Source organism: Colossoma macropomum, unplaced genomic scaffold (assembly GCF_904425465.1).
Source record: "Colossoma macropomum unplaced genomic scaffold, Colossoma_macropomum, whole genome shotgun sequence".
Taxonomy (NCBI): Eukaryota; Metazoa; Chordata; class Actinopteri; order Characiformes; family Serrasalmidae; genus Colossoma; species Colossoma macropomum.
Genome location: NW_023494790.1, coordinates 19,126,191 through 19,148,397, shown reverse-complemented (window position 1 = coordinate 19,148,397; position 22,207 = coordinate 19,126,191). Strand labels below are relative to the sequence as shown.

Here is a 22,207-nt window from a genome sequence, read left to right as displayed (position 1 = left end):
GCCTTTTGCAGACACAAAAGCCCCCCTGCCCTACAGGACATTTATTAGGACAGCCTGTTCTGAAATTATAAACATATCCATTTAAACTGACCTAATTTGCCTTTTCTGCACCACGCTAATAATCATAATCATCGTTGCTCATTAGCTGGCTAGATATTCGGTCATTACAGCCATACAGAGCAGCCTAGTGCTGCATAGTGTTTGAATAAAATAACCTTAAAAGCACATGGAACAGCAAGTCAAAGGGATCTGTAAGGCTAAATGCTGGGAGTAAGATAATGGCTGCATCTCCTCTGGTTACATTCTGCTCTCAAACTATAGCACCTGCGGTTTATAAGTACACCATTGTACACCAGAGCCCAAATCTATTTCTAGTTCCGCCCGTGATGTTTTTCAGCAGGTCTGCTGTGTTCTACCAAATCCAGTCTCTTTTTTCCAGCTTCATTTCTGAAAATTGGGCAGTTGGAGGTGATACAGCCTGTCAACAGCCTCAGATTTAGGCACAAAGCTGAAACCTCAGTGTCAAGAGCTCTACTCATGCTGGAGTGCTCAGAGACCCGGTGCTGAGCCCTCAGCTGCCTGCAGCTTCCCAACGCACCCCCTACTCGTTTGATGACCCCTCAGAAACACACACTACTCTCTTTGAAGCCTCTTGTTTGAAATGCACAAGCACAGATCTGACTTTTAAAAGAGCACAATTACAGCGGCAAACAAAGCAAACACATGGTCACAATCTGCAAACAAGGGATGGTAGAAGACAAAGAGCAAAGACAGGAGAGGACACAGAGGATTCTAACATGACTTGAAGTGACCTGGTCCAAATGTCCTTGATGTTGTTCAATTTGAGAGAAACAGGAACAAATGCAAAAACACAAAAACACTGTGACACTGTATTTTAAAAGTTCTGCACTGTTAATCCTTGGAGAGCACAGTTATCATCAGCAATGACAAAAGCATGTTGTAATTTTATATTTGAAACATTGAACATAAGGTCATTAAGAACCCTGAAAACCTAAACAGAAGACAAGATATTCCAGATAAACTCTATCCATATAGTCACCAGGAGACAACTTGACGACTCTTAATAAAAATAATAACAATAATTCTATGTCAATTATTTTACTCATAGCTCTTTCTGACAAAAGTGTAGATCCTAAACTTTCAATCAAAGCCACATTTGTGTTTGTAGGTAGACTGTAAACAAAGAATGTAAACCAAATGTAAATGTAGTAATACATAACTACGTAACAATTGCGAAATGAAATCAAATATACAGCAAAACAACAGTAATAACTCTCAACCTCTATGGACTAATTTTTTTATGTTTTGGATGATAACGACCACCTAAGGGGTAAATAGAGTACACTGCAAAGTCTTGTATTCTGATATGTTGTGTCTTGCCGTATATAGATCTTGCAATAGATAAAGACAAATAACAAGACAGGAAGAGTCTCAGTGCTTTGGAAAAACAAAAGAGCATCTGGTGATAAGGACCTTTAAGCATCTTCTGCTAGGAAGTGAACTCTAATTCAGGTGTTCAATTCCATTAGGGCAAGGGCACATTGTTCAGCTTCTTAGGACAGATGCATTAGTCTCACTCTGAGTTCAGTCTATTAGTATCTAAGAGTTGGTCTCTAAGGTAGATTCCATTAGTCTAAAAGACTGCTCCTATAAAAAGGTTGAACAGGAGCACACATTCTGTAAATAAATAAAATCAATATGAGGTTCTGAAGGATAAGGACTATGTGTGTTTATGTGTGTGTGTGTGTGTGTGTGTGTGTGTGTGTACAAACAGTTTTGCAAACACACACACAAAACCAGTAAAGCTATATACATCCAGTAGCGCAAAATCAGAAGTGGCAGGGAAGGACATATCTCTCCCAGTTTTTGAAATTATGCAAGATGAGTATTTGGGGTTGTTGGGATGATTGGCATACAATATAAAGTTTTTTTTCTGGGGGAGTCGAGGAACCCCAATCTACATTTTTGGAGGGTCAGGCTCAAAAGATTTCAGAACTGTGCACCAGTATTGTCTGCTGTTATATTTACCACGGCTGCTCACTCTGAGGTGTTGAGGAGTCATAAACATCATCTGATTGACTACTGATGCTCCTGCTTGTGAGCCACAGCTATAAAGTTCATCAAATGTGCCCTGACCCGTCTTTAGAAATGAAATTGTTTGCAACATTAATAATTAATTATAATTATTGGTTTAAACATCTGAATGTAAGCTTTAGGCTCTTAGACATTGTTCCCCCCAAATTTGTCAAGACAAAATTTGCACTGTATTTGTTGAACACAAAATGTGTGTATGTGCATATGTATTTTGTGAGTTTATTCTCAAAATTATTTGAGAGTTTCTTCAATTTTTGCTGTATTAACAACACTGTATGTGTTGTGTATGTACACTACCTAGCACTCTGTGGGGTTCATTTAGTACCACAACTGTTGTCCAGCTCTTTGCCATATGGTGCATGTGTTTCTTAAGTTACCTAGCTCACCCTCAGACAGAGACAGCTGCACACTGGCTGCTTGGGCACTGCTCATTTTCTTAAGTCCTGCTTCCTGCTCCACACCACAATGCCAACACACCTGCAGTGATAGAGGGCAAACTCGTTGCGCATCCGATTAACACTGAGTTACTGATCCTCTTCCCCTCAGCTTCACTAAAAACATTGCCCATAATGGCTGTTACTGTACGGGTTGTGCCGCCTAATCGCATGTTTAAAATAAGTATGCCTTTGGTCAATTTACAACAAGACAAATTACAAAACGCTTGTCTTGATTACATAAGCTAATCAGCTAATCGTTATCAGAAATCCATCTTTTGTTTGTTGAGAAACAACCTTTACATATTTATCATCTTGGCATTGACGACGAAACAAACAAAAGAAAGTGCAGACAAAAAGTAAATTGAATGTAAGAGTAATTATAACTATGTAACAATTATGTAATTATGTATTTACACATATCAGAATATATAATACATATATAATGATGTAACAATCAAACATACAGCAAGATGACAATAATAAATCTAGCCCGCTAAAGCTTAAAGAAGTGGCTGGACAGATTTTTCAAATTTTATTATAATCATGAAAGTATAAAAAATCAAATAGTAAATTTTGATTTTTAAAGGTTACCACATACCAAACAAGAAGCTCCATGTTGTGTCACCAGAGGGTCTCTGCCCTTGGGTAGCAGACAGTCCAGAGCTCAGCTATAGCACATAGGAAGTGTGGCAGAAAAGTGCCAATAACACATCAACCTCAAGTCCAGTCTACATTCCATTTAAGATAAAAGCCTTTATAATGTTTGGAATCAACAAACAAACTCTTTATCAACTTGATTTAAAAGGTTTGAGGTAAAATCTCATATAATTAGGCTAGTAACAACAGATGAGGTTAAACTAGGTGATTCAAATTTGTCTGTTTATGTTTTACACTTTAGATTGATTACTTTTTGGTGTACATTTTCAAGCTACCTACTATGGATTGTGGTCTGTGTTTGTTTTAATATTGCTACACAGTAGAAGATGCTGAGAGTGTCACCATCTCTGGTGGTGTCCTGTGAAATAAATAAAAATAAAAAGCAAAATAGTCAGTATCCAGTCTTTTCTAGCACTTTAAGTGAAGAAGACCACCACCTGTGAAATATCAGTCAGTCCATTGGATGACAGTGCTAGCATTGAATTCCAGGAAATCTAGGTAAAATTAGGATAACAGTTACACTTGAGTCTTTTCCAGCACCCTGAATGAGGAAGATCACAAAGGGTTACAGGCTTTCACTGGATGAATGGCATATAATTTAAAGTAATACACAAAACCTCTTAGTTATTCATCAGTCTTTGGGATAACAGTGTTAGCACTTAACCTTCATTTAACCCTGTTACAAATTTGAATATCAAATTAGACTGAAATGACTATCCCTAGTACTTAGGTGATGTTTTTCTATTGTTTGGATGCTAATGACCATATTTTTACTGTGGTAAACAGTGTACAGCAAAGCCAGAAATATAAAAAATTCCTAATTTATAATGCTCTATTTGTACTGGCTGAATCTATGTCTCTCTATATAAAGACAACAAAAGACCCACACAGGCACAGAGACACATTAAATATTCTTTGGGCTGTGAAGCATTTTAGGTTAGCCAGAAAGATGAGCGACTATACCCAAGCTCTCAGCTCTTGGGACACACATGCACACACTAGTAACCATAAAACAACTTTTTCCAATGTATTGCTGATGTTTGTCTGTCAGGTCCTCTGTAAATGAGCCTTTTGTAGCCCCTGCAGCTCTAACATTGGTCATATATGTATATAAGCAGAGAAAACTGAGCTTATAACAATCAATGTGCCATGAGCTTAAATACAACTATCATCACAAACTCCAAGCAATGTTTTAAAGTTTTCTCACAACTACACCAGCTACAGCAAAACAGGCATGTGCTGCAGTAGAGTAAACATACAGTTAAACATAGTATGTAGCATACAGAGTACAAAAGAAGAAAATAACTCTATTAATAGTACAGCTGACACTGGAACATAAACCTGTAATCAGCATATTTTCACATTTCTGACTTCCCACACTGGAACAACCTCTGCTGACAAAACCTTCTACTGCCTTTAGTTTAATTGTGGTAGAAAATGTTGCACTGATAACCAGCATAATAACAATGGGCCTCATTCACCAATATCTCTTCCAGAATCTTTGTGAAAACTGCATGAATGGATTTTAAAAAGAAATTTCTTATTAAAAACGGGTGGTGAATTAGACCCAGTGACATCATTATAGCCAGCAACCACCATCTACAAAAGTAGGATGTTCTAACTTTCCAGCCTTAAGGATAAGAAATTCCTTTTACCAAACTGCCAGCCAAATCAGGAAATAGAGTAGTAATCTAGGCAAGAAACCTGCCCAGAGCAACTTCTTTACTCCATTCAGCTATTCACATTATACTCTTTCGTAGCTCAAGAGGATCACTAGTCAGCTAACAAAGATGACTATGTCTGGGATATCCTGCTCCGACAAACAAATATAAGAGAGAGAAAGAGAGGGAAATCTTTGGGGGAGGCCCTTCTACGGGTTCAGGGTCACTGGGGGAAGCCATCTCTGGTTTCTGCCTATACAGAAGTGAGGGGACATTCAGCAGGTCAGACAGAGCTGATGGCTCTTCTGACTTATTCATGCCTTCATAAAGATCCAAAGTGAGATGGGTGCTGAAGTGTGAGGGGACTGCTACTGTAGCCAAAACAACAACCCACAAAACCCACACACTATTTTTCCTCCTGCTGTTTACAGAAAATGATCTGTGCCTCACCTCGCATGTCATATGCCTGACCTGTATCTTCACTTATAGATAAGGTTTCAAAATGCCCCCTCCCAAAAATCTACCAGGCCATGTATGAATCCAGATCAGGGTGCTAAAATTAAAAGCGGAGCATGCTCATAAAATATTAAGGAGCATCAGCAAGTAGCCAGGGTCCACACAACAGCCTGTCGACGCGTGGACATGAAATCAATTAGCGATATGGTGTTATTTAAATGAGTGCAAATGAAGGCACGATCGGTGGGGGCGTCAGTCCAAGTCCTCAGGGCTGATAGAGTTACCAATTAACAGCCAACGCGGGATTAGCAGAGGGCATTTCTGGATGCTGTCCAGCTGATTAAAACATCACATCCATCATAGAGAAGTTGCGGGGGTGGTGTGACTCCTGCCAAAGAGGCTGCCAAGACAAGCTGCGCTATCAGGTTGGCATTTCCAGCACAGCGTGGTCAGTTAGTGCTGCAGCTCTAATGTCTGTATTATGAGAACTCACACACACACACACACACACTTACACACGCACACACTCACTATCATTCAAAAGTTTGGAACATCTTGTTATATTAATGATATGCAATAACAGGTACCTCTTTGCAATAAGACTAACCTTATAAAGGGTTTATGAATGGTTTAAAATTGTTTTTAATAGATGGGTCACAAACAGACTTGTAAAACAGTTATAACAAATACAAAAATGGCAACAGTGACCTGTAAAATAGTAAGCTCACATTCCCCTATACTGTTAAACCTCAGGTCAGGTGCTCATGGCCCTCATTTTCACTGTAATGGGCTTCTAATCACTGCTATTCATAGATCTATTATTATTTGTTATCATTGGTTAATCTAAATACTTTTGGTCAATGACAGGCTCATTTATTTTCTTTCTTCTATATTCACTACTGTATATTAATTGTCTAATGTTATCCTCTATTCCTCTATACTCTCTTATTGTGTTATTGTTTTAATATCCAGGTGTTGACCAGAGGAGGATGAGTTCCCCTATTGAGTCTTGGTTTCTCTCAAGGTTTCCACTTTCTCTTGCTCTTAGGGAGCTGTTCTTTGCCACTGTTGCTCTTCGCTTGGTTATTTGGGGCTTGGACCTGGATTTTCTGTAAATCTGTTTTGTGACAATACTTGTTGAAAAAAGGGCTACATAAATAAATCTTAAATTCAACTGAACTGAAATCTTGTTGGCTACATGTCTTACCTGGTCTTCTCCATCAGTCAGCTTTATACCTGCCAGTTCCATCAGATGTTCATATTCATCACTTAGGTGTTTATGGCCTAATTAATCCTTTATAAGAGTACTCCTATTGTAAAGTGGTGCTCAATAATAACTTGTACAATGCAGATGTAAAGGTTATAAACTGGACTAACCAAACTGGTTTTATATTATTGAAAACAATTTTTTTTATGTTTTGCAAACAAAATATGGGGACTGCCAACATTTTCACAGGGTGAGTCTAATGCATGCATGTGCAGCCGGACCGACTATGAAAACAAAAAACAGAGAGGCTCAAATTACAACACACAGAGGGGATGTGACTTCATTCTCTGCTCAGGACGCCACTCAACTATGTCTTTACATAGAATATAATTGTTTTTTTCTATATTAATGTTTAAAATGTCATATATATATATATATATATATATATATATACATATATATATAAACAGTTCCATTTCACAGAAAACTTATTTTTTCTCACTAATTTTAAACAAAAGAGTTAGATATAGCATGTTAACCCTGTCAACATGATCCACTCTATACAGTCTACATGTTGAAATCAAATTGTAAAAACAGCCCACTTTTAGTTCATTGTATCTGTAATGCCACAAAAACCAACTCATTTAGCCCCGCCCATTCTCACTGAAGAATGTTTTTGCATTTTGTATGAGGCACAATACAGAGCAGCCAGTCAGAACAGAACTCCTTCACATACATCAGTCTTAAATGGATGGTAACAAAACAGCCTGTTCAGTTCTAAGAAATAACAAGAGCATGGAAAAGGGTCAAGAAAATAAATGTGTTATGTTTCCAGGGAAAATCTTGTCTCAAAACTATTGTGAAACAAGGCCTCAGACATCAGTGCATTCAAAACCATTTTTTGTTTCTGTGAGGGAGCTTTCAGAGGCATTAAACTCTTTGGACACTTGGTTCCTAACACCACCACTGTGAACAATTCTGAGGCAGTAAGTTTCTCTAGAACAGATCATTTCACATCAATTCACTCTGAATGTCTTTAACTGTATGCAGAATTTTGAAATATCAGTTTAATTCCTCTTTAATGACATACGCTGCCAGCGAGAGAAAGAAACAGAACAACAGAGAAAATGTATGTAAACAGGTGAGTGTGGGAGCACAGACAAAAACAGGTATTACGTTAACCTGCCCCAGAGTATACAGCTTCCAGGGAATAGCTCACTCCAGAGACGAACTTCAGGTATTGAGCTGGTCTGATTATAATGCACTCACATAACCTTCATTACAGCTGTTGTAAGAGCTTAAACCTCTTACTTTAATGACTTAACTTGAAAACAGTTCTTTAAAAAATTATTCATTACATCATTAAAACTCATGATCATGTGATTTCAGACACAGAATTGTTAAGATACTATACAATGTAAGTGGAGCAGGAGAAAATGGACAGTGAACACAATACACCAACCTTTGTTTTAGATTTTTTGCATTTGAAAAGAGCCAAAGAACTTTATTTTCACCAAGTGCATACTTGAAACTCCTGATTATAACATTCCAAAATCAAACAAGCACCTTCAGATTGGTGCATCATGATCTTGAATATCTGGAACAATCAAAATATATGTTATTTTCAGGTGTTACTGCAAGTATCCCATTTTTGCTACAAAGGAGAGAGAATGGTTCTCTACAGGTCTGCTCTTGTCTCCTTAGCACTGAGCCTATGATGTAACATGAGTTACTTGATGCTCGATGGGGAACTAAAAACCCACAGCAACAAATGTACTGGAATCAGCATGACGCACAGGCCAGCGATACAAGAGCTGAAGTGAGCCGCCTTCACTAAAAGAGCTTTAATGTCTCTCCACCTTGATACAACTCACTCAGGAACAGACAAACACATAAAAAGAAACTCTTAGAACCTCCTCTGTGATTCAGGGTGTCTTTTGGAGAAGTGTGTCCATCTGCACTCACAGCATTTCTAAGTGTGAAGCACAGAGTGTGAGAGTGGGTGTTATTGCAGCTGACATGCTGATGACTGACTGTGTGTGTGTCTCCATCTCGTGCTGTTTTGTGTTTTTTGTAGTTAAAGGCATGCCAGGATTGTGTTGCTATGCGTCTGCTGGGGTCTGTGAGTGGGTGCTACACCAGCTGACATGTTGATAACTGTGTGTATATATGTGTCTGTATATGTGCGTGAGCGCACCAGTCCACTATGTGCAATTTTGCACTTTTTGCAGCTGAAGAATGTGCAAACGTCAGAGACCATTTATTTCATTTCCAGTCAAAGCAGCTATTAAGTACAAGTGACTCATTTTTCAGCATCAGCCAAAAAAGCAGACAACATATATTTAACAGGAATTTATACAGCATCCTCAACAATTAAACATATTTTCCAGTATTTAAAGAGCCATTCTGCCTTTAATGCAACCACCATTCTTTTCGAGAGAGCTGCTTGCAGTTTTTCAAAGAAATCAATCTGCAGGGATATTTTTCACACCTCCAAAGCTCAGTCTTAGAAGTTGGTTACATATTCTGCTTCAACGGGTAATCCAAAATCAATTCAGTGATGTTGAGGTCTGGGCTCTGGTGTGGTTCATTGTTCTGAGAACACCAGTAGCTTCTTTGTTTGGCAAATTTTCTCCATTGTTGTCTATTTCTTTTTCTAACTAACAGCATCTTCACAGAAACACATCCTTTCAGACCCACAGTGTTGAGTTGTCTTCTCACAGTGGAAAGATTGACAAAATCTCCTGTGGATTTTTTCAGATCTGAAGCAAGAGTGGAGCTTGATTTTTTTCATCTCTCAAAGATGAAAGCTTTAAGTACTGACTATCTGATTTTTCACTTATTTTCCTTTACTTTTCTCCTTCCTTATCTTCTGGTAGATCTTACATTTAATCTCAGAAATATCTCCCCAAAAATGAAAAACTTAATGGCTGTTTTGACTGGAAAATAAATGAAGGGTCGTCTCTGACTTTTGCACTGAGTAATGAGTGACTTAAAATATGTACACAAAAATGTTCATGTGTATGTGCCCATGCATGTGTGTATGCAGTTTTGCCTTATTGTAGGTAAAGACATGTCTTTACCTACATGTGAGTGTGTTTGAATAAATTTTTATGCCTGTTTATGTGCATATACATGAGGATGTGTGTATACCGATTCCTTTAAAGGAGAATACCACAGACATTCCAAAACCTCTGCATAATTAAACGGTTAAGATGTAAACAAAGTCATTCACAGTGGTTTGACAGGACATGTGCCATTCTACAGCAATTTGGCAGAGGGGTACATGTAAAGCCTTGTAAGACAAAATAGTCCCCAAAGAAAACTCAGGTTTCTACTATTACACCACTGTTAACTCTACATGTGAAAACTCAGAAGACACATGTAGGTTCTGTGATCATTTTAGATAGTAAATTAGTAAATAGTAAAAATAAAAAAGGGCTAAATTTGCATTCTAGACATCACAACCCCTCGTTCCAACCACCGTCACTGGAAAGAAATCTGACTGAGAAAGTTTCTCTACAATGAACCACTCACCAATCACATGAAACCACTCTGAATGACATTTGAAAATTTGGTGGAGTTCTTCTTTAACAGTAGCAGCAGACACAGTGACTACACAGAAACATGAGCCATGAACATGCACTGAAAGAATATTTATTAAGAGGATAATATTATTTCAGTTTTCAGGATCAGATGAATGTATGTAATTGGCATAGTGCAAAATGTGGCACAGTGCAGCCGCAAAACGTGCTGAGTCGTTTCTTAACTGGAGTAGAATAAACCCCTGTAAAATGTTTTGGTTGGATTATCACTGAAATTTAATTTTCCTTTTTGTTCCAAGCTTGTTGACGGCTTCACTATTTCGCTGTGGCAACTGCAGCTTTAGAAAAAAATGTTAGTTTCAGACACATTATGAGTGCCAATTGGTACAATTTACAAGGTACAATTTGTGCTGTTTATTGGTGCACCTTTTTTTAGCAAAAGATACATATATTAGTGTGTGCACATTTGTCCATTTTCACGTACGGCTGCGTATGTGTATGAGTGTGTGTGTGTGAGAGAGATACTGTGTCCATGCCTTTTAATGTGTTGCCCCTAACGAAGCGGTTGTCATGGCCACAGAGAGACAGGCAGGCTCACACACACACCTACTGCTATCAGCCTGTCAGAGCAGAGACTACGGGGGGTTTAGGGTTGTGGGGGATGAGGGTCCACGCCTAAAGAAGAGAGACAAGACAGGGGGCAGTAACTCACTGCTACACACAAACACACACAAACACACACACACACACACACACACACACACACATGCTGGGGCTGTAATTCAGTCTCTCATATGTATGCACACTGTGGGCAGTAATTCACTGGAAGACGCCCCATGCCTCTATGAAGGATGAGAGGAAAAGACACACTCAACAGCAACACAAAGACAAGAAGAGCAAGGAGTACAAAAAGATGTGTTCATTCTTTCCATCTGTCTATTTTTGTTCCTACTCAAATATAGAGAAAGAGAGATGAAAAGGTTCCGTATAGCAGAAACAGAATAATGCTTACTTCCAGCACTACGGTGTATGTCTGCATGATTTCAACCAAATTCTGAGACCAGTTCTATATATGTTTTCACCTCACGCACACACCCTCTCGCATGTTAATGACTGGTAATGACTGTGGTCACAAAAGTGGTATCACCTACTAATGAAACACCTCCCTGATCAGTTTCATCCCTCAGGGAAACAGTTCACTGGGTCTCAAATACTATCAGCAAACTGAGTGAAACCTTTTCATAGGAAAAATTATAGTATGAGGGCTCCTAGATACTGAGATCAGAGTAGCCTTATGGGAAACGTGGTCCTGGTTTAGCTCTCATGCTGAGAATGTTTAAAATCCTGATGTGACATTTTATGAATAAAAAATGAAATTTCTAATGACTACAGCTCCATGTATACTGTTCCTTTTTCTAACTGCCTTTATGGCTGACATGCCACCTGCTAACTTTCACTCTGACAATACAGCCTGAAAACACAAATCACTATAAAGGTTAAAATAAGAAAATCATTTAAAACCCATCTAAATCTAAAACTTAGCATGAGGACCACATTATATAACACACAAAAAAAAATGTTTCTATGAAGACAACTGAAAAATAGAAGCTAAATATTAAAACTTCTGTGAAGCTCCACTCAACATGGTACTAGTAGGTGTGCATGGATGGAATCAAATGTATTATTTTGCTTGATCTGTATTGCAATTTTATGTCGTAAATACCGTGAGTAAGTGCACTTGCACTGTATTTGAATGCTGCAACTACACCTATACAAAATATATTATTACAACGGGGATTATATTTAATAGCTAGTTGTCTGTTATTCTCGATGTAGCACTTTATTTAATTTCATATAAATAGGGAACCGTTTTTTCACTCAAGTATTTAGAAAAATGGCTCATGAAAATTGATAAACAAAAACAACCATTGTCCATCTTGGTTGTAAAGAAATCAGACTCAAAATCAGGCACCGCTAGTTACTAAATTTATATTATTTATAGGGCCCATTTCCTCCATTCTTCTTCTTTTTTCCTTTTATCCCTTTTGTCCACTTAAATGAGAATCATTTCAGTCAGTAACGCACTGTTAATATATTGATTTCTTTATCCAATTTGATTACATCATCAATATAATCAATGTCAGACATCAGAATTTTAGCTTTTAAAAAACAGAATCGGCATCAGACAAAATGTTCATGTCTTACAAGCCCTTTTAGACACATCAGTCCTACTGTTTTCTGGGATATTTAATTCCTTTATAAATATAATTTAATTATACCTGAATGTGCTATGCTAGAAGATTATCTTACTGTTTACAAACACACTCGTATTTGTACCTGCAAAGGCACAGACAAATACAAGCGATAAGAAGCACAACATCTCTTATATACATGAGGGCATCACTTATCTTGACCACTCTTTGTAAGAATTTCGAGTCATGTGAAGATTCACTCCAGTGATGGACGATGTGTGGTCCAGTGCTGGATTAGAAAGATTGCAGGCGTTCCACAGAGCTCCACAGTCAGATTGCATCTGTGACATGGACACGGTTGACGTACCAGGCTGCAGCAAAACAAAAGAGCCAAACAAAATGGAAACAAAAAAGGCCCCACCATCTCAGGAACCTTGAAAAGGCTATGACCTTTGAGCAGCCCTTTCAGAGCAGATAACTGAGCTTTGAGAAGGTGAAAGCTATCTGATGGGATGGCCACACCTTCATTCCACAATCCCCAGGGACTTCGTGTCCTCTTTCTGGAGTTCTGAGAGCTCCCTATGTTTCACAGCTGCATACCTGATACCCAACACCTAGCTGCACCATGCTGCCACTGTGCTCTTTCTATGTGTTTTACACAATCCTGCTGCTGCCCACAATGCTACACTTCTTAAGTGAGGGAGGACCACACTGGAGAGGGTCGTCTAGGGTCATGACCTTGCCTATACGTAATACTAGATTGATATCAAGAGCTAAAGACAAAGAGTTTGGCTAGAGAATGAAGAGTGCAGACACTCTTAAGTGACTTAATCTAAGTGACATCTGCATTTAGATCTATGGGAAAAACATCAACAAACAGGGTTGGATATTGTGGTCGAAAGAGCACTTTCAATGATAGTGATGCCTGTGCATTAGTGTGATATGTGAGCAAAAACAGAGCAGAACAGAAGACCATCTGTGCCTTGTGTGTCTTAGAATGTCAATGCAGAACATGATCAGACTGTCAACAGGAAAAGTCCCTCTACACCTACATAGAGAGGAATATTATAGTAGGACATCCCTTCTTACATAAATGAATGCACATCTGAGGTGCATAACCCACAGGCACTGGTCTACAGAAATGTGGAAATATTGTCTCCTTAGACTGCAAAAGGGTTTGTGTAAATCTTTATGAAGTTATTCTGACTGTCAAGTCAAAGTTTATTTATATAGCGCTTCTTACAACAGGCACTGTCACAAAGCAGCTTTTTACGAAAAAAAAAAATTGGGTCCCAACCACCATGAGCAAGCCAATGGCGACAGTGGCAAGGAAAAACTCCCTAAGAGCAAGAGGAAGAAACCTTGAGAGGAATCAAGACTCAAAAGGGGAACCCATCCTCCTCTGGTCGACAACCGAATAGCAAACAATATTATTCTGACTGATCACCTTTATCCTTCATGAAATATTTTGGCCATGTGGATGGGAGTGGTCTCTTCCAGGACGATAATGTCCCCATCCACAGACAGATTTTGGATCGAGATGTGAGAAAACATCCACCACCATCATCATCAAAGTGCCAATTAAAGGCATTCATTTTAAAAGAATGAAGTATGGTGTTCCATCCTTCCAGTATGGTTCCACAGACTTGTAGAAGAGCAGTAAAGTTGTTTGACAGCTTGTGTTGGCCCAATACCTCACTAAGCCACTTTATATATGGCCAAAAGTATGCGGACACCTGACTGTCACGCTTATATGAGTTTGTTGGACATCTCATTCCAAAACATGGGTATTAATAAAGAGTTGGCCCCAGTTTTGCGGCTATAACAGGAAGGTTTTCCACAAGATTTTGGAGTGTGTCTGTGGGAGTTTTTAATTGTGGCATTGCACAGAGTGATCTTAGGCTTGTGTGCAGCTGCTCAGCCACAAAAACCCATTTCATGAAGCTTGTGAAGTTTTGAACTCTGTAGTGAGTAATGCAACAGAGCATAGGTGATTTTTACAGGCGGCAGCCCAGATCTGTGAGTTTCACTTCGTGACTTAGCTGTTGTTGCTCCTAGATGCTTCCATTTCATAATAACAGCACCATCAGTTGACCGAGGCAGTATAGCAAGGAAGAAATGTGATTTGCTGAAAATGTGGAATCCTTCACTATCGTCCACATTTGTCTATGGAGATTGCATGGCTATGTGCTTGATTTTGTACATTTGTTAGAAAAGGGTGTAGCTGAAATACCTGAATTCAATAATTAGGAGGGGTTTCCACCTACTTTCGCCCATATGTGTTCTTTTCTTTAAAGGTCAAACAGCACAAAAAAACAAAAAGAACGTTAGACTTCGTCAACGACATGCAGCCTTAGTAACTGATCATATGCCTTTTCTGTTGACAGAATCAGAGGAGTGAGTTAAGCTATAAAAGCAATCTACCTTGTTTCTCTAATAACTGCAATTCCACAGGTCAGTGCACTGCGTTGTCTAGGGGAGGCTAACTCCTAAATGCTAAACAGGTCCTGACATGCCTGTCTCTAGTGTACAGAGTACACTGATGGTCGGAGAGAGAAGATAAAATGAATTATGTGGGTAATCAGTTTATAAAGCTAATTATCTCTGCCTAACCATAAATCTGTCAAGATGGCAACAGAGAATGAGAGCAGCTTCATTTTCAATATTTACACAGATTGTAGTTTAATTGTGTATAACTTTGGGAGAAAATGTTTGACATAATGGGAGCAAACTGATTTCTTTCTTTCACTCCTTGCGGATTATACTGTATATTCAGTTTATAACATCAGATCCTTAAGAGATGTATGACTTATAAAGAAAAAGCTCTAAACATTAAATAAAATGAAAACACCCGCAAAGCGGACACACACATACACACACAGACAAAACATAGCTGCTTAGATATTAGCCCTAAAGGAGGCTGCTTTGTTGAAGTCTTTACAGCTGAGGTGATAAGCAGCAGGGAGCGCGGTCAGAGGTAACTGTGAGGTCGTGACATGAAGGTCAGCATTGCACAACTAACTAGGACAATGGCTGATTACTGAGACCATAACAAACATGCCTGCTCCCACTGTCTGGAGCAATTTAAGCGCATTGTGTCAACATGTCTTTAAACACATAGTGTGCTAAAAGGAAAGGCAGATAAAGCTGTGGAGCACCATCAACAACAAGCTTCAATAGACCAATTAAACATTAGAAAACAATTGTTTACAATCAGTCATTTGGCAAGCACTTTTTGAACATCTTACACAATTATTTACACAGTAGAATAGAGAATAAGATTTCATAACGTAAAAGACAAACCTGTAGACTTTTATCCTAGTTCGATAAAATGTACTGTAGCTTAGGGCAAAGAAACACTTCAAAGTGCAACAGTACATTTACAACAGTACATTATAGATCATCATTGACCAGGAAGCAGCCCAAAGGGGTGAGAAAACAACAGAAGGAGTTTAGAAAGGTTGTTGTGGATTCAAGGTCTACTTCCAAGCCAAGGTTAGGAGGTAGTGTGGGGATGAACATTTTGAGGCAAGGAAAGCAAAGATAGGAGTTTTATACGCTCTCAGAAAAAAGGTATTAAACTGTCACTGGGGCAGTACCCTCTTGTGACTGGGGTGGTACACCCAAGGGTACATTTCAGTACCTTTAGTGAGGGAACATAACTGTACCATAATCCATTGACATTGAAGTTGTATTGTTGTATTGACTCCACACACCCCGTCTCGTCTCCAGGCTTTTTATTGTATTGTTCTGTTTTAAAACATTAGCTTATGAAAAGGTACAAATATGTTCTTTTCCACTGGGAAAAAAATGTATTTATGGTGCGAAATTGGACCTAAAAACCACTGTTGTCACTGGTCGCCAGTCCATCGCAGTGAAGACACACTGACATGCACACTCACACCTAGGGGCAATTTAGCTTGAAAAGGGAACTACAACAATGTCCCATATCAAGAGAAAACTAACAACCGGAACAATCTATTTTATAACCGATATTTTCATGGGCTGTGTTCTTGACTTTACGCTTGCCAGGTAATGATTAATTAGCATATAATGACAGTCAGTGATCGGTCAAAAGAATTTGCCAAGATTTGCATCTCTAAAAGTTATACACCATGCACCTTGCAGATCTACAATAGTTTTGGTGGGTCATTTAAAAAAATTAACCATAATAGGTTTTGTAGCTGTGAAACAGTAAGACTCTCCAAACCCATTCATTCATTCTGTCTCAGCAGGTCAGAATGACTTAACACATCTAGAATACTAAAACTGTTATTAGCAGTGCTGAAATCTTTCACCCATCATTCCCGTCACGTACACTCAGAAGGTGAGGGAAAGGGCAGAGACATTCTGTGCTGTTCTAGAAGAGAGCATTATTAAAAAAGCTATAAAAAGGACTGCAATCAGTGAGCACTGTAGATGAATAGCTGCAATGGTTTGTGTATAGGAAAACCATGCACATGTGTGTGCACACACATGCTCTGTAATTGTAAGTATCATCATCAATATGAAGCTGCCTATGAAGTCTGCAGGGAGCTTATTAAGTAGGCATCAGCTTGCCTTTGCACACTCTCTCATTGAACATGAGCAGACGTGTGAGACAAATACAAAGCAAGATGGCAGAAAGCTCAGCCACTGAGGGACTGGGCCTGGTGCGTAAGAGATTATAAGTAGAAGATATTGGGTTGGGTGCAGCTGGGAAGAAGGAACATTCCAGTGTTTTTCTACTCTCTATCTAACGCATGTGTAGTACATGGTTGATTAACACAGATTATGATTTTGAAGTGTTATCCTGTACTTAGGAAAGACAAACCCATGATATTGACATGCTGAAGGAGCTGTCCATTTGTGTCTACTGTAAATGGGTTTTGAGACAATTAGCTTGAAAGTTTTTTCTAAGTGCAAAATAATGTCAGAAATACTGTTCAACCAATAAAGCATGTGGCATATAGAGTATATAGACATATAGACATATAGAGAGCACACATTTAAACTGGACCTAATTTACTGTGCCTCTCAAAATGGTTGACGTCAAGTTTTGGTTGAGGGATTCGCTCAAGTATCAGTGCGAAAGGGGATCCTTCCTGTAGCGAGATAACGACAAATAACAGCTCAGAATAAAGGCTCTCAGTCCATGGCAAGATGAAAAAGAGCCTCTATCCCTCAGACAGCTTTGAATGACAGAGCTGAGTGCACTTGGGCAAGATAAGACTACGGTAGCACAGAGAGGCTAATGCCAGCTAAGAGATGTGCTTTAAACCATTAGCAGCTCTCCCTAATGGAGCTCATGTTAGCAGAAGCAGCTGATACAGATGTAAACAGTGTGCAGTAGAGCTTATGCTAGCTAGCATGTTTGGAGGACTATTTTAAGTAGTTTTTCAGACATTAGTATTGTTTTGTTAAAAACTCATTTTGTGGTTTGTTTAAAGCACCGATATTCTACATTTATGTCTTTCCTGAGGTCCATTTGTGACTTCTGTGCGGGTTCATTGGAAAAAACTATTAAGCAGTAACGAGAATTAAATAGGTTTTGTTAGTGCATCCTTAAGACTGCCATGTAAAAGATCTCTGTTCTAATTGGATGTGGCTCATTCAAAAAGCAATCATCACTTCAACATGAATGTGTGGGGCTAAACTGCTGTAGGCTGAATAGGAAGTTTGGGCGCTCCTGACATTGTGTTGATTTTTTGTGAAAGTAAGTGAACACATCCTCTACAGAGAACACACTTCTGCACAATTTAATACACAATTACTGTTTATTTGCTGAATTTAAGATGCTGAAAAAAAATGTATAAATGCACGTATAATATGTATAAATGCAGTGTGGTCTGTGCAAAGGTTCTGCACATTTTATATTTTATATGTTTTATTTTTAATATGTTAAACTTAGGATGTGTTATTTTCACTTAGAAGATCAACAAACTGTGTAATTTGACTGGGGTGTCAAAACTTTCGCATACAACTGTACAGGCAAAAGCACTGTTGATTGCATTTTTTGATGTTTTGTGATTAATTCCAAACAAACCGATTTTGCAGCTTAGTTTCCCATTATGGACTGTATTGACTGAGGAGTGAATGGCGTGTTTTGAAACATTAACAGTGTTTATATACTACATCAAACTTTTTTATTTCAATTTTTTTTCCATGTATCAGCCCTCTTAACATTGGCTTTAACACAGGTGCCGAAGAAGACAAACAACTCTTTTCAGGGGGTTAAACTGTGTTGGTTGATTAACTATTAACCTGGCCAGCATTAATTAATTTTAAATCCTGGGACAAAAACATGCTCCAGCTCCACAGTGGACATGTGGTCAGCAGTGAGAGACTTCATTTGGCTGTAGTTGCTAATGTAAACACAGAGGCACGTTGTTGATGTGGATATGAGTTATGTAACTAATACAGGAGAGGCTGTTTGTGTGGTCCTTTTGTTTTTGCTCTTTGTGGTCTCTGGTGTGTAGCTTATGCCCCCTCAGTGTATCTCCAAGTGCCCTGTCTGCTCCTTTAATCTTTCTCTCTCTCTTTCTTTCTCTTTGGTTGAGCAGAAGGTGGCCAGACGTGGGCTTGTGTAACAGGTATTAATCAGCCACACAGAGAGAACAGGCTGATCCATGCTGTATTACACTGCCATTTACCACAGTAACACACACGCACACAATATGATCTGATGTTTTTCCTTTACTCTGCAAAATTACATTACAACAAATCAGAACAAAGACCAATATATCAGTGCTGCTTCAAGTTTCAAGTAGACATAAAATGCAAATGTTAAATGTAAAATAGTTATGTACAGAACCTAATACATGCAGCACTCTGCAAATGTCAGAGAACACCATTCATGTATGTAATTTCCAGTCAAATTGGTCATTAAGTACAAGTTACTTATTTTTCAGTCAGGGAAAAAAGCAGAAACATATATGTTAGAGAAAAATACACAAAAACCGCAACAACTAAATGCTCAACAATACAATTTTTCAGTATTTAGTGTGCTCACCATCTCCCTTTACTGCAGCTTTCATTCTTTTCAAGAGAGTTACTTTAAGTTTTTCAAAGAAATTTTGCAGGGATATTTTTCCACACCTCCAAAGTTCAGTCTTAAAAGTTAGTTACATTTTCTGCTTCTCATCCAAGTCTTCGCAAACACATTCAGTGATGTTGAGGTCTGGACTCTGAGATGGACAGTCAATTGTTCTGAGAATACCTGCAGCTTCTTTATTTGATTTGCAAATTTTCTTCCTTTTCAGTAACAGCTTCTTGACAGCTACACATCCTTTCAGACTCATAATGTTGAGTTGTCCACTCACAGTGGAAAGATGGACAGAAATACCTGAGTTTTTTTTTCCAGATCTGAAACAAGAGTGCAACTTGATTTTTAGTTTTGGTGGTCTACCAGGTCTTGCATGGTTGTTAGGGTTCCCATTTCCTCTATATCTTTTTGTAGTTTTTCAAACTCCCTTTGGCTTCCTTATGAAAATTCCCTGTGCATTATCTTATCTCCTCAGAAATATCTCCTGAATGAGCAACATTAATAAATGGAGTGTGGTCTCTGACTTTTGCACAGCTCTGTATCTAATATTGCACAAGCTACACAACTGAGGTTCTTAGAGGAAGTCTATTTTCTGTGGTCCAGAAATTAACACTGTAACTTCATCTCTTCCTTCTCTCTGAAACACGCCATTCTGCTAGGTGTGAACACAAGCTGGTGTAATAAAAGCCAGCCTAGCTGTGTATCCTTAGTTACACCATGCAATCACCATCAAATGGTGAACATTATCTAAAGGGATACTTACCGTACAACAATGACTTCAGCAAACTAAACCTTGCATCACTGAGTTCATGCACATGCCTTGTTACACATCTTTTCTGATACTGACACTAAACTACAATACTGTTGAGACTGAGTCTCAGGTTAAGCAAAATGACATACACCAACATGCAAAAATTTTTGAATTGCTTGTCATATTAATTATTTGTGCTATTTTATTAATAGCTTAATAATATTAATAGCTTAATAATAGTAATAACTTAAACAGTGTAGACTGAAATACTAAAAGTGAGACACCAGAAGGTATTTCAAGATGTTTTATTCAATATTTCAGTTTTTTTTTGGGTGACACTGAAAAGTTAAATGAGTTTTACACATACAAGAAATATCAATGCTATATTATGATTAATATAATCTTTATATAATATTTTATCTTAAGTTAAAAACTCTATATATCCCAAATTGTTACAAACAGACACACAGCATTTTGGAATGAAACTCTTTATACTGTAATTATTTATTGATGTTTATTTCTTGATAAGTTATGTGCCTTAAATTTGATCACCATGTCTCTAACATGAGTCACTATGAAAGTTAATTTTACAATCTCATCTACAGAATCATCTACAGCTCTGTTCATCATTCTGGACACATCTAACATTTGGCCAGTGAGTGGACAGCAGTTTTACTGCATACAGAAAAAAATAATCAAAAATCAAATCAATATTTTGTGTGACCACCTTTTGCTTTTAAAAGAGTATCAATTCTCTTAGGTACACTAGCGTGCAGTTTTTTAAGGACCTTGTCTGGTAGATTGTTCCAAGCCTCTTGAAGAACCTGCCACAGTTCTTCTGCAGACTCTGACTGTCTCATTTACTTCTGTCTCTGGATGTAATCCCAGACTGGCTCAATGATGTTGAGATCAGGGCTCTGTGGGGCAATATCTGCTGTAGGACTCCTTGGCCTTCTTTTTGCTAGAGATTGGCTGTGTGTTTGGGGTCATTATCATACTGAAAAATTAATGCAGGATCAATCAGACCCCTCCCTGATGGTACTGCATGATGGATAAAAATCTGCCTGTACTTCTCAGCAGTGACGGGAGGCATTCATTTTGATGAAGTCACCAACTCCATTTGCAGAAATACAGCTTTAAACCAGCAGGGAACCTCCACCATGCTTCGCTGTTGAATGCAGACACACAAGGCCCTCTCCAACCCTGCAGCAGACAAACAGCCTTCTGTTACAGCCAAAAATGTAAAAATTTTGACATGGCTTTTTGGTCGCTCTTCCATTAAGACCATTTCTGACAAGACTTCTCCGGACTGTAGACTGCCTGGTTCCCAGTGGTTTTTCTAAGTTGAGCTGAGAGTGGTGCTGGATTTTGAGGAGAAGTAAGCCTGATGTACTTCACATCTTCTGCACTCAGTTTCCATGACCGACCACTGCGTTTCTGGTCCTCAACTTTGCTTGATCTTTTGTGTTTCTGCAGGGGAGCTTGGATGGTACATCTAGAAACATCTGTTTGCTGTGAAATTTTTGCTTGAAAGAGCCCAGGATGATCATCTTGTGTGTTGTTGCTATTCTCATTCTTGCCATAGTGTAAGATTTGAAGGTTAAAGTGCCACATCTACCACTACTTGACCATTTTAGTATGGTTGACCCTCCCCTCTACATGCCTGTTTCAGCTAATCAGTTTAGTTCAATCTGCACATAATGTCTCTGATCATCAGCACCTGTTTGTTTTTACATGCACTGGGCTATATGCCTAATATGCCTACAAAGACCTGAAGTGTTTTTATCTAGAAAGTGGTGTTACTTACAATTTTACTTTCTTCAACCCCTTAAAATCAGATCCAAGGCTTAATATTTAGTAACTCACTGCAAACTGGCTATTCTTAGGTTCTAGAAGTGTGTAATAAAACTTTGGGCAAGTCAGTGGGCCCTGGCCATGTAAGGGGTTAAGGACACAACAACTAAAGACATACAAATCTATACTACACTATTCTACACTATAGAATTTCATTTTTTACAAATGTAATGCTTAGAAATCTAAAATATGCTGTTTCGACTGACAAGAATGCAGAGGACTTAAAAAAACAATAATTCAGAAGACTTAACCACAAATAAGGTAATCTAGTGGTCTGTTAAACCACATATGCATAAACCCAAAAGGTA

General features: G+C 38.4%; 1 protein-coding gene across 1 annotated transcript in view; it reads right to left on the bottom strand.

Moving 5' to 3' along the window:
- Positions 1 to 22,207, bottom strand: part of kif19 (kinesin family member 19) — a 58,243-nt gene that overhangs the window by 22,746 nt on the left and 13,290 nt on the right. The window lies entirely within an intron of this gene.